We start from the raw sequence: 11,614 nt of genomic DNA on the forward strand, positions 1-11,614 counted from the left end.
GAAAAAAAATAGCTTCTCTACAAACCCTAAACTCTTCCAGTCCCTTCATTCCGCATTGACAAAAAAAACAAGTAGCAAATACCCTCAAATGAGTTGGCTAACCCCTCAAATATTTTTAGCACCATTAAGAGACCTATATCCTGTGTAATTTCTTTAGCATAGCAGTAGTTTAGCACCTTGCTGGCCTGACATAATTTTTAAAACCAGTCCCTAAAAATACCAGGCCAATAGGGAAAGATTGATCCTGCAGTGGTGTGAATTATTATATCCTCCTCTGCATAATTGATGGAGAATATTCATGGTGGCGAAATGTGCCAACGGATCCTCCTCAGCTGTGGTCTGCCCCCCTCCCTGATGGATTCAGGCAGCCTCCCCACCAGCTTTCCCCATAGTGACCAGGTAAACAGTGAAATGCCGGGAGATCTCATCCTCAGTGTCTCGGTCCTGGATGGCTTTCTTAATCACATACATAATTCATTCCTAATTGCACATATAAATCACCAAGCTAGAGCCAAGGAGCGAGATTGAACATAAAGACTGCATTGAGATGGCAAAACATCAACTCCAAGCTGCTGTACAACTGTGGCAGATCATTTATATCACCACCTAAGTTGGACTCCTGCAGGATCATAAAATATATTTTCTAAGTAGCTCTTTCCAAGGAGTGCAAAGGCTAGTCTGACATTACCTCATCAGTTGTCCCATGCCCCCCGTGATATAGGGGGCAGCTTATATATTAAGGAAAGTTTTGTTTCTTCTCTTTGGGCCCATTTGGATGCGCGTCAGCCAGGCGATGCTTCATCAGCTGACCAGCAGGGGGCGATAAAGGTAAACCTGGTAACATTTCTGGAATAATGAAGCCTTGTGCCATCAAAAGTGGGCGAGATTCCTTGGGAAAAGGGGAAGAAAGGCCGGGAAGCAAAAAGGGGGAAATTCCAAGGACTCAAAGAGGCCAGAAATGTATCTTCTCTTAGGAAATAATGAAGGTGCATTCGTGAGTTCCAGAAATCCAAACCACAGAAGGCAATAATATGACTGGATTTTAGGACGGTGATAAGAATCAACAGCCATATCAACCGCAATGTAAACCTGTGTCACTAATAGAATATTTTGAATTAGATTTTTTGGATAGAAAATGTAAATATTTCATTTACGCAGTGTTCTCCTTCACACCGCGTGAAAGTGGTTTATGCTAACGAACTAGAGATCTGTCACTATCTAGGGTAAGTAGATCTTCCATTATCTAATGCTAAATTGGGAAAGAAAGACTTTAATCATTCCAATCAAATGTGTCAAAATACTGCAAAGGATTAAGAGGGCAGGGAGGGAGGTGTTTGAATCCAAATAAACTTTTTTGGGATCATCCTGAAGTGAGGGAGAGAGAGACAGAGAGAGAGAGAGAGAGACAGAGAGAGAGAGAGAGAAAGAGAGAGAGAGAGAGAGAGCGCACTGTTCATTCAAGTAAATCCAACACTTCCCATGAAAGAGTGCTACAAGAAGATACAATAGCGAGGGAAGATGCAGTGGTAATTACTCCCTTCCAGAGGAGGTACCTGCAGCAGAGTGGTGGATGGGGAGGCAGTTACAGTGGCTTGTTCTGGTTGTGACCCAGTTTACCCTATGCACGATCCCCTCCCCAGACCCAGGCCCCAGAACAGTCTCCTTAAGAGCAAAGGTTCTCACTCCTCACTTCAGATTACTGGGTCTATGCCCCCTGCCCCAACTCCACCAAATAAGAAGAGTGGGATTCACTGTTGCAGCAGTCCTCTACAGATGGAGAAACGGACATCAAAGCTTTATTGTGATTCTGTACCAGAAGCCAAAATAAGATGGATATTTTTGCCACCCCACCTTCTGCCATGTCCCAACCTAGACTCCATTCTTTTTAACCCTATGCCCTTGGACTCTCTGGGTTCTTGCCAAAGGAAGCAGGACAATTTGATCATCCCATTGAGTTGCCAGCCCAGTGGGGACCCTGAGCTGCTCTCTGACAAGCTCTGTCTGTGTGTCTCTTGGGCAAAAGTAAGCTGAAGTTAGTTTAGTGGCCTTGGGTCTGGGGGCAATCAATAGGCAAAGGCCCCACTCCTCTGCTCCTCTCCCCATCCCCTTGTTCTGCACCTGGCTCCCAGCTCCTGCCTCCTCAGCACTCTCCCTCTATTTCTGCTCTGGACAGCTGGAGAGGTGGACAGCAGGCAGTGGAAACCACAGAATGTGGATGGGGACAGGGACCGAAAGCCGAGGACCTCCTGTCCCATTTCCTTCACCAACCATGACCTATTCCTCCTTCCAATCCAGGGAATCCTCAACTCAGAGGAAGAAGCAGAGATCTAGAAGAGGCCATTGGGTCAAGGATGGCCCACAGGGGTCAGGGAAGGATTCCTGACCTCCCAAACTTTCACTGCACCCAACCAGAACTCCCCCCTCAACCTGCCACTGTTGGGGGTTCTTCTTCCCCTCCAGCCCTGATTCAGCTGATCCTCATACACTCAAGGTGGGGGACTGGGCTGTTAATAAAGAACTGGTTCAGATGTCCTCCCCTTCCACTAAGCAGCATGGCTTAGTGGAAAGAGCACGGGCTTGGGAGTCAGAGGTCATGGGTTCTAATCCCAGCTCCACCACCTATCAGCTGTGTGACTCTGGGCAAGTCAGTTAACTTCTCTCTGAATCAGTTACTTCATCTGTAAAATGGGGATTAAGACTGTGAGCTCCACGGGGGACAAACTGATTACCTTGTATCTACCCCAGCTCTTAGAACATAGAGTAAACATTTAACAAATACCATTATTACTATTATTATCCTCAACCTTTCTTGATCCCATTTTCCCAGTCCTGGGCCTGCTAGACCATGAAGCCTAAGGATATAATAATAATAATGCCAGGCACTGTACTAAGCTCTGGGGTGGATACAAGCAAATCGAGTTGAACACAGTTGAACTGAGGCACAGGGGAAGTGAAGTGACTTGTCAAAGATCACACAGCTGACAAGTGGCAGTGCCGGGATTAGAACCCATGACCTTCTGATTCCCAGGCCCATGTTCTATCCACTAAGCCATGCTGCTTCTCTAAGGTCTGGTGATCCTGGGCCCGGAAGGCCAAGAGAAATATGCTCAGTGGGCTAAAGGGGTGGGGAGCAGAGTTGAGAGTCTGGGAAGCAAAGGATCGTGGTAGGGACTGGCTGACAGCCTGACACCCAGTGCAGGGGAGACTTTAATTTATTTATTTATTTATTTATTTTATTTTGTTAGTATGTTTGGTTTTGTTCTCTGTCTCCCCGTTTTAGACTGTGAGCCCACTGTTGGGTAGGGACTGCCTCTATATGTTGCCAACTTGTACTTCCCTAGCGCTTAGTACAGTGCTCTGCACACAGTAAGCACTCAATAAATACGATTGATGATTTAATGTTGGAATCAGACTTGGTCTGCCCTGACCTGGGCTCTTTCCTGACTTCTACCTCTCCCAACTCCCAGTGGAGGTGTGGAGAAATCCTCTTTGGCTGTGGGTTGGCCCCTAGACAAATAAACCACTGGAAAGCAAAACTTAGATTGAGTTTCCTCAAAGAGAAGTAGTTTGGCCAAAGCATTCATTCATTCATTCACTCAATCATATTGATTGAACACTTACTGTGTGCAAAGCACTGTATTAAATGCTTGGGAGAACACAAAATAACAGACAGACACATCTCTGCCCACAACAAAGCAACCTTGAAAATTCAACTTTAAAAGTTTTTGCTCACAGTATCTAGACATTTGTTCAATTCTTCACTCCACTTTGCCTTTGTATATCCTAATGAATTTTTACTGCTTTAATACCACGTGGCCAGAATACATCATTCTGCGGTTTTGAGACTACTAAAAACACAAAAATATTTTAGAGAGAAGTGTCTCATCCATCGTTATTACTAAAACTATAGCGCAGATCATGACTACTGAAATAAGTTTTAAGTATAATTTTAGTTATTTCATTATTCATTTCATCTACTGAGTTTTGCAATTTTACTAACTTGGAACAAAACCCCCTTTTCTATGTTCTGCAGGCAAGAGTGTCATAGAGTCACAGTCGAGATAACTCCCTAAAGGGAAATGTTCAGATTCTTTAAAAACCTCCACATATCCATTTACATTGAAACTATTTACAGAAAAGTTGGTCATGCTATCCAGATTTCAGAAAATCCATTTCCAAATAACAAACTACAATTTCTGAGTTGTGTTATGCTAAATATGCTGGACTGAAGTATTTCAGCTCTTAACATCTGCACATGAAGGTCTTTGTTGAAAAGTATAATTTGGATCAATAGTTAATTTAATTTAAAGGCTAAAGGTTATTTCATTCTAGGGCCTTGCAAAAAATCCCAGGGTTAGAATACACCCAGTATTCCAGTTTTGGTGTGATGTTTTAGAATGACTTTGTGAGTAAACTACTGAAGATTCAGACCCAATTTCTCAATGTGAAATTGTAATTATGTTGCACATTCTTTAAGAAAAATAATTAATTGTCAATCTACTATCAGTCAGCCGACTACTAATTAGGGTTTAACTAGGATGCTTTCAAAATAAACTCCCAGGTAATTGCTTTCAGATATTGCTTCTCTGTATAGTTAATTTAAATGTGTTAACGAAGGATATAGCTCAAATTTTTTTTAAAGGGACACTTTAGTTATGCTTTTCTTAACCTGGACTTATAGGTAAACAGAGACTGGGCTGCTAACAGCCCTTTCTCCTTATTTTTTTCTTTGCTTGTGTCTTTTGTCAGCAGGTGGAGGGCATTTACAACTGTAAGAATACCAGCTCATGAGTTGGATGGATCAAAGACAAAGTACAAATTAGACTCTGGGGTTCCAGTAGGTGATCATATTTCCTTTTCTTTGTTATTCAGGAGAAAGCTCTGCTTTGGCCATGATGCCCAACAAGGCCAACCCAAAGATCACACCCTCTAGCATTCTCTAACAATAATAATGATGGTATTTGTTAAGCGCTTACTACGTGCAAAGCACTGTTCTAAGCGCTGGGGGAGATACAAGGTGATCAGGTTGTCCCACATGAGGACAACAGTTTTAATCCCCGTTTTACAGATGAGTTAACTGCGGCTCAGAGAAGTTAAGTGACTTGCCCAAAGTCACACAGCTGACAAGCGGCGGAACCGGGATTAGAACCCATGACCTCTCACTCAAAAGCCCGGACTCTTTCCACTGACCCACGCTGCTTCTCTAATGCTCACAGTGGCTGACTGGCAGAGTTAAAGCAAGGGCTGGCAGAGGAATGGGTGGCCAGTCCACTCTCTGAGCCCATTTAAGAGACTCCAAGGTGCAAGATGCAAGAATAAAAATTAAAGGAAGGAATGAAGTAAGATCTATCACAATTGCTGCACTTTCCACTTAATAGAATACTGAAAATGCTGGATACATTTTTTTAGTCTATTATGAGCTGACCAAATGCATTAAGTGTACCAAGCTTCTTTATTTTTCTCCTTATTTTCCTCCATTCTCCCTCCTCCCCCGGGTTAGGACCACTCCCTTTACTTTACTTCCTATTTCAGCCTCTTTGGTTACTACTGCTGCATATTTAGGCACAAAGGCTGCTGCTTTGGAGGCCGGCTAGGTGCCGGATAAAGTTGGATGATGGGAAATGGTAGCCAAAGAGAGACTAACCTGGCCTTCAGGAATCAGAGGCTGCAGAGGGGTGGGGAGGGATGGGAGTATCATTACCCATTTGATAGAATCCATGTCTACTCAAGGTTCAAAGCTCTGGGTTCAAAGCTCTCGCCCCCCCCACCACCACCCCAGTACAGACAGCCACACCTAAACCAAATGACTCTCTAGACATTTCCCCTCTTCTTGCATACCCACTAGCCCCAGTCTGCCACACATTCAACATGGAACATTTCTTTTTTCTTATCTTTCACTGCATTTCACAGCTCCAGTTAAGACAGCAGGACTTTGTTATGACTCCAAGCCACTCCACCTCAAAGTGAAAGCCAAGATCAAAGTTCGGCTCCTCCCTAGGGCTGTACGACAGATGAAAATACCGCTAGAAGACCCCTCTCCCTTCTGGAGGGCCAACAACTGCTTATACCGGTGAAATGATCAAGGTTCACGTTAGTGTTTGACTTCCCATCTTTGTTGGCTTGCTCGTTTAGAACACAGGAAGAATTATCTGGAGGAAGTCACTAGGAGACGCAGAATTGGAGGGGCCAATGCTACACTGATGAAGGCGGTGATCAAAACTCAGTCATTCAGAGCCTTCCTCTTTGCTCTGTGATCACTGTAGAGTTTGTACTGGGCCAGGGTCAGCCTGGCTCAGGACAGCGGGTGCGAAGGCTCTGAAAGCTGGATGGCCGCTCCAGCCATCATATGGCTCTGCGCTGGCACTCAACATTCCTTCTTATGGAGCAGGGATAAGGGGACAGATTGGCAGAGGGGGAGGCACCTCAACCCCTCACACCATTAGATTGCTGAAGCGATATTTTGTGTTGCCTGGAAAAGGATCTTGCTTTTCACCGGCGGCAACTGTCCCTGTGATTCGGTTGCCATGGGGATGGTGCTCTCATTGTGCCCTGGAGCGTGTCTCTCCCTTCATCCTTTTAGAGCAGAGCGGGAGCGCCCGGGATTCTGGGTCATAAATACATATCTGCAAAATGTTAATTGGTAAACTGACCTGCCAAGCAACTTGAGGACTGTAGCATGCTCTCTTCCTGATGAAGCAATTGCGGCAACGGGACAGAGATTGGACCCTCTCTGGGAGATGCAGTTAAAGAGACAGACCTCTCCTCGAATCGGTGCCTGAATCAGAAGAACAAAAGGAAAAGGAATGCAAACTTACCTTTGAGGAATTAAATTTGCTAATGACACACCATTTTTTTCCAGTTTACATACAGCTTTTCGGTCTAAGCCTTGGAAACTATTCCCAGCAGCTGGTGGAATCAATTTTCAAACCACTAAGAGTGAGAAGCCTTTTATGAAGTCAATCCACATAGAATGGGATACAACCAAGTCAGGTGGGGTTGTAGCGTGATCAAGCAAAGATCAGGCAATGACTTTGTAAGACTCAACTGGGCAAAGGCTACTACTCATCTCATGGTTAAACAGTCCAACCTACATATTTTATTATGGTATTTGTTAAGCCCCGTTCTAATCACTGGGATTGAGATACATTAATCAGGTTGACACAGTCCCTCTCTGTACCACAGGGGATTCACAATTTAAGTAGGAGGGGGAATAGGCACGGAACCCCCATTTTACAGTTGAGGAAACTGAGGCACAGATAAGTTAAATGACTCGCTCAAGGTCACACAGTAAGCAACTGGCAGAGCTGGGATTAGACCCCAGGTGCTTTGATTCCCAAACCCGTGCTCTTTCCACTAGGCCATGCTGCTTCTCAGACCACTCTGCTTTGTGGTCATTTTTGGTGTCAGATGTCTCATATTATTTTTAATATGGCATTAGAATGTGCTACTCCCAAAGAAAAATGATTAATTCCCAGCTGTGACAACTGTATTTCTGAATATTGTGAGTCCCTGTAAAAGAACTGGGAAGAGCAAGTCACTGACACTATGTCTCTGCTAGCATCAGGAAGACATGTCGGAAAACATGTTTCAGATGGATCACGGATGTGAGCTAACATTTTGGCTCTCATGGTTACTGTACTGTATGAGCCTATGCCATAATCAACTTAATTTCTCCCTGGAATTCACACTAATTTCCTCAACAGTGCTTTGGGAATGGACTGCACAAGAATAAGGCCTTGATATTATCCTGGTATTTCAAGGGTATAATTGAGACCAATCAATCAATCAAATCGTATTTATTGAGCGCTTACTGTGTGCAGAGCACTGTACTAAGCACTTGGGAAGTACAAGTTGGCAACATATAGAGACGGTCCCTACCCAACAGTGGGCTCACAGTCTAGAAGAGGGAGACAGAGAACAAAAACATATTAACATATTAACAAAATAAAATAAATAGAACAGATATGTACAAGTAAAATAGAGTAAGAAATATGTACAAACATATATACATATATACAGGTGCTGTGGGGAAGGGAAGGAGGTAAGGCAGGGGGGATGGAGAGGGGGAGGAGGGGGAGAGGAAGGAGGGGGCTCAATCTGGGAAGGCCTCCTGGAGGAGGTGAGCTCTCAGTAGGGCCTTGAAGGGAGGAAGAGAGCTAGCTTGGCGGATGTTGGGAGGGAGGGCATTCCAGGCCAGGGGGAGGACGTGGGCCAGCGGTCGATGGTGGGACAGGTGAGAATGAGGCAGAGTGAGGAGATTAGCAGCAGAGGAGCGGAGACCAGCTATTGTTGTTGCTGTTAATGTTAAAGTCTCAGTATTCTTCGCTCTAATTAGCTGCCAAATTCATGCCATATCCACTTGCAATGTATCACCCTTTTCTCCACCATTTATTACTCAATGAAGTGTGATCATTTGATTAAAATTCAGAGATTTTAAGAAGGGAATCAGACATATACTGTTTCCTCTCATTAAAAGAAAGGAAGGAAGGCTACCCGCTGAAGAAAGAACAAGAGGAAATAATTTCAAACTATATCCAGAAGAATATGAATTGGACATATATTCCTGACTTGAAGGATGGTTACATAATGGAACAAGTCTCAATATGTTTATGTAAACTGTCTAGATCAGTATGCATATAAATGTGTGTGTGTATGTACACACATATATCCACACACACACATACACACACAAACATATATATGGCCAATTTGGGACCACAGGTCCAACTGCACTGTGCTTGCACTAAGATTGTCAGTTGTTATGCTGTCATATTTACCTAGGAATAATTCACAAAGAGTCTTCTAACTGAGATGAAGAAAGAAGTAGAGATTTTTGTGGGATGTGTGTAGTGTAAGAAGTTTCTGACAGATCATATTTATCAGAAAATTCTGGTTGGAGGTGAAGGTGCCAGCTTAACCCTACACACCGCCTAACATTGGCTGGCATTGCAGAGTTCAAGCTAGATAAACCTTTCAGGAACTGCCACCTCTTGTTGATCCCAACAATTAAATAGAAACAAAAATGAAATAAAAACAAACTTTAAATTAAGGAGACAATCCCCCATCCTCCTAACTCTCAAGTTCTCTCCCCTCTTGCCCACCCACCTGACAACTAGGGGAAATTCAATGGTATCTTTTGGCGGGGCTTTCTATGAAACAGACCACTTATTGTCCCGTATAGTCTGCCTTCCTTGTTCAGAAGCAGTTATCTAAGTCAGTGGCTACTTCATTGTGAGAGTATTTTTTAGGGGGCATCCTGGTTGCTGAGGAGGAGACAGGTAAAACGTGGTGGCTCACCTGCACCTCATGCTAACTCTCAATTATGACAAGACCACCGCACTAGAATGATTCGCTTTAACCTTTCAGCTGAGGAATCCGAGCACATTATCTTTCCGTTAAATAGCAGCAGTTCATGCTGCGGCAGTATGGAGTGCCACTAGGTGTTTTCGGAATCCTAAAAGGATGAGAAAGCAGTGATGGTTTTTAGATGCCGGCTCCTGCAGAGCTGAGGCATGCCATTATCTGGCACCGTTTCCACGTGGCATTCTCTGTGTCCTCTTAGCCAGTCTTTCCAGGAAAATGATAGTCACTCAATAGCAGTAAAGGTGATTGTGATGGAAATTCTGACAGCTTTTGCATTTGTAGAAAGACATACAAGCGGCCTCTTAAAAAAAGAGACATTTACTGATACTTATTGTATAAAGAGACCTGGAAGGTACTCGATCAGTAACCTAATGCAGCAACACAATCCAAGAATGGTTGAGAATTCAGCGGGCTTTCAAACAAATGATACATTTTAGTATTTGTTCCTTGAACAAGGAATCATTTCTTATGGTAATGATTGATTCCAAGAAATGAGAAGGTATTTTGCAGAATTAAATACATAAGAAAATGATAAAGGTGACTATGGAGAGGCAATAGTGGAAAGCTCATGGAGACCTTAGTTTTAGCCTCAGATCTACCACTTGTCTGCTGTATGACCTTGGTCAGTCACTCAACCTCTATGAGCCCCAGTTTCCTCATCTCTACAATGTGCAGAGCACTGTGCCAAGCACTCGGGAGAATACAATCCAACAGGAGGAGGTGTTCTCTTGCAGACCGATCAATCAATCAGTCAATGGTATTAGAGCACTTACTGTGTGCAGAGCACTGTACTGAGCACCTGGGAGAGCATAATCCAACAGAGTTGCTAAATACATTCCCTGCCCACAACAAGCTTACAGTCCAGAGGAGTAATTAATATTACCCTGATTATGAGTGTAGAAATTTCAAATTGATAAATAGAAAATTAGAATGTGATTCCAGCTGCAGATGGATTGTCATAACTCTAATATAGATCTAGGAAAGAGAGAGATAATTTATTCAGCATGTAGGGCCCACTAGCTATTTTCTTTAAGGTTATTGACTGAATCACATTATTCTAATGATATTTCTTTGCACAAACAGTAGGGCAATCAGTGGTACTTATTGATCATGTTGCAGCGGACTGTACTAAGTGCTTGGGAGAGTACAATAAAAGAGAATTTTTTAGTGAAGAGAGCACAGGCCTGGGAGTCACAAGGACCTGAGTTTTAATCCAGGTTCCACCACTTGTCTGATGTGTGACCCTGAGCAAGTCCCTTAACTTTACTTCATGTGTAGAATGGGGATTAAGACTGTGAGTCATTCATTCAATCGTATTTATTGAGTGCTTACTGTGTGCAGAGCACTGTGTCCAATCTGATTAGCTTGTACCTACCCCAGTTCTTAGTACAGTGCCTGGTACACAGTAAGTTTTTAACAAATATCCTTTAGGAAAAAAAAAATAGATACCTGGCCTCAAGGACCTTATAATTTAGTGAATTCTGGTAATAATAATAATTTTGGTATTTGTTAAGCACTTACTATGTGCCAGGTACTGTTCTATGCACAGGGGTAGATACAAGGTCATCAGGTTGTCCCACATGGGGCTCACAGTCTTAATCCCCATTTTACAGATAAGGTAACTGAGGCCCAGAGAAGTTAAGTGACTTGCCCAAAGCCACACAGCCGGGATGCCTAGGGGCCTGGAGCTGGCTGATTCTGAACAGTTGCTAAGGGCTGGCCAATGTAGAGTGGCCTTAACTTTTTTTAAAACCTTTCTCTTTCACTATTCCCTAACCTGCTTGCTCTCCTGTGGATTGTTGACATTTTAAGCACCAATTTACATTTTCATCTCTCTCTAATTCAATGCCCCAAACATTAGCTAGCCTTCACAGTACTGAACATATAAAAGGCCACATTAATGGGTCACGGGGCTGTTGGGGATTTGGGAAAATTGCCTCTAATTGCCTTTTCTTCAGAACTTAAAAACTTCAATTCCATCCCCGACCAGATTCTTTACTCAGTGAACTGAAAATTCTCAGCTTTATGGACAAGAAATAGGAACGTCGCCTCTAAAGTTCCTCCAAACCTATTTTTAAAATTTGAGTCTGCCCCAGACATGCAAATCAGTATTTTCATTTTCAAATTTAGATCATTTTAATATGGCAGCTTCGCTGTGAAATTTAAAGACTTTGATGAAGGAACAGTTGGGTTCAATTATATTTTGAAAAGCATCTTGGTTCATTGATGGAGGTCTGAGGCAGAAATATCA

General features: G+C 43.2%; 1 protein-coding gene across 1 annotated transcript in view; it reads right to left on the reverse strand.

The window, feature by feature from the left end:
• LRRC3B (leucine rich repeat containing 3B) overlaps window positions 1-6,775 on the reverse strand; it is a 136,414-nt gene extending 129,639 nt beyond the window's left edge. Inside the window, exon 1 of the mRNA XM_038771432.1 lies at window positions 6,651-6,775. The gene's annotated coding sequence lies outside the window, so the exon portion shown is untranslated. The remainder of the gene's footprint in view (window positions 1-6,650) is intronic.
• Window positions 6,776-11,614: the final 4,839 nt, after the last annotated feature.

The sequence above is a fragment of the Tachyglossus aculeatus genome, chromosome 2 (assembly GCF_015852505.1).
Source record: "Tachyglossus aculeatus isolate mTacAcu1 chromosome 2, mTacAcu1.pri, whole genome shotgun sequence".
Classification (NCBI taxonomy): domain Eukaryota; kingdom Metazoa; phylum Chordata; class Mammalia; order Monotremata; family Tachyglossidae; genus Tachyglossus; species Tachyglossus aculeatus.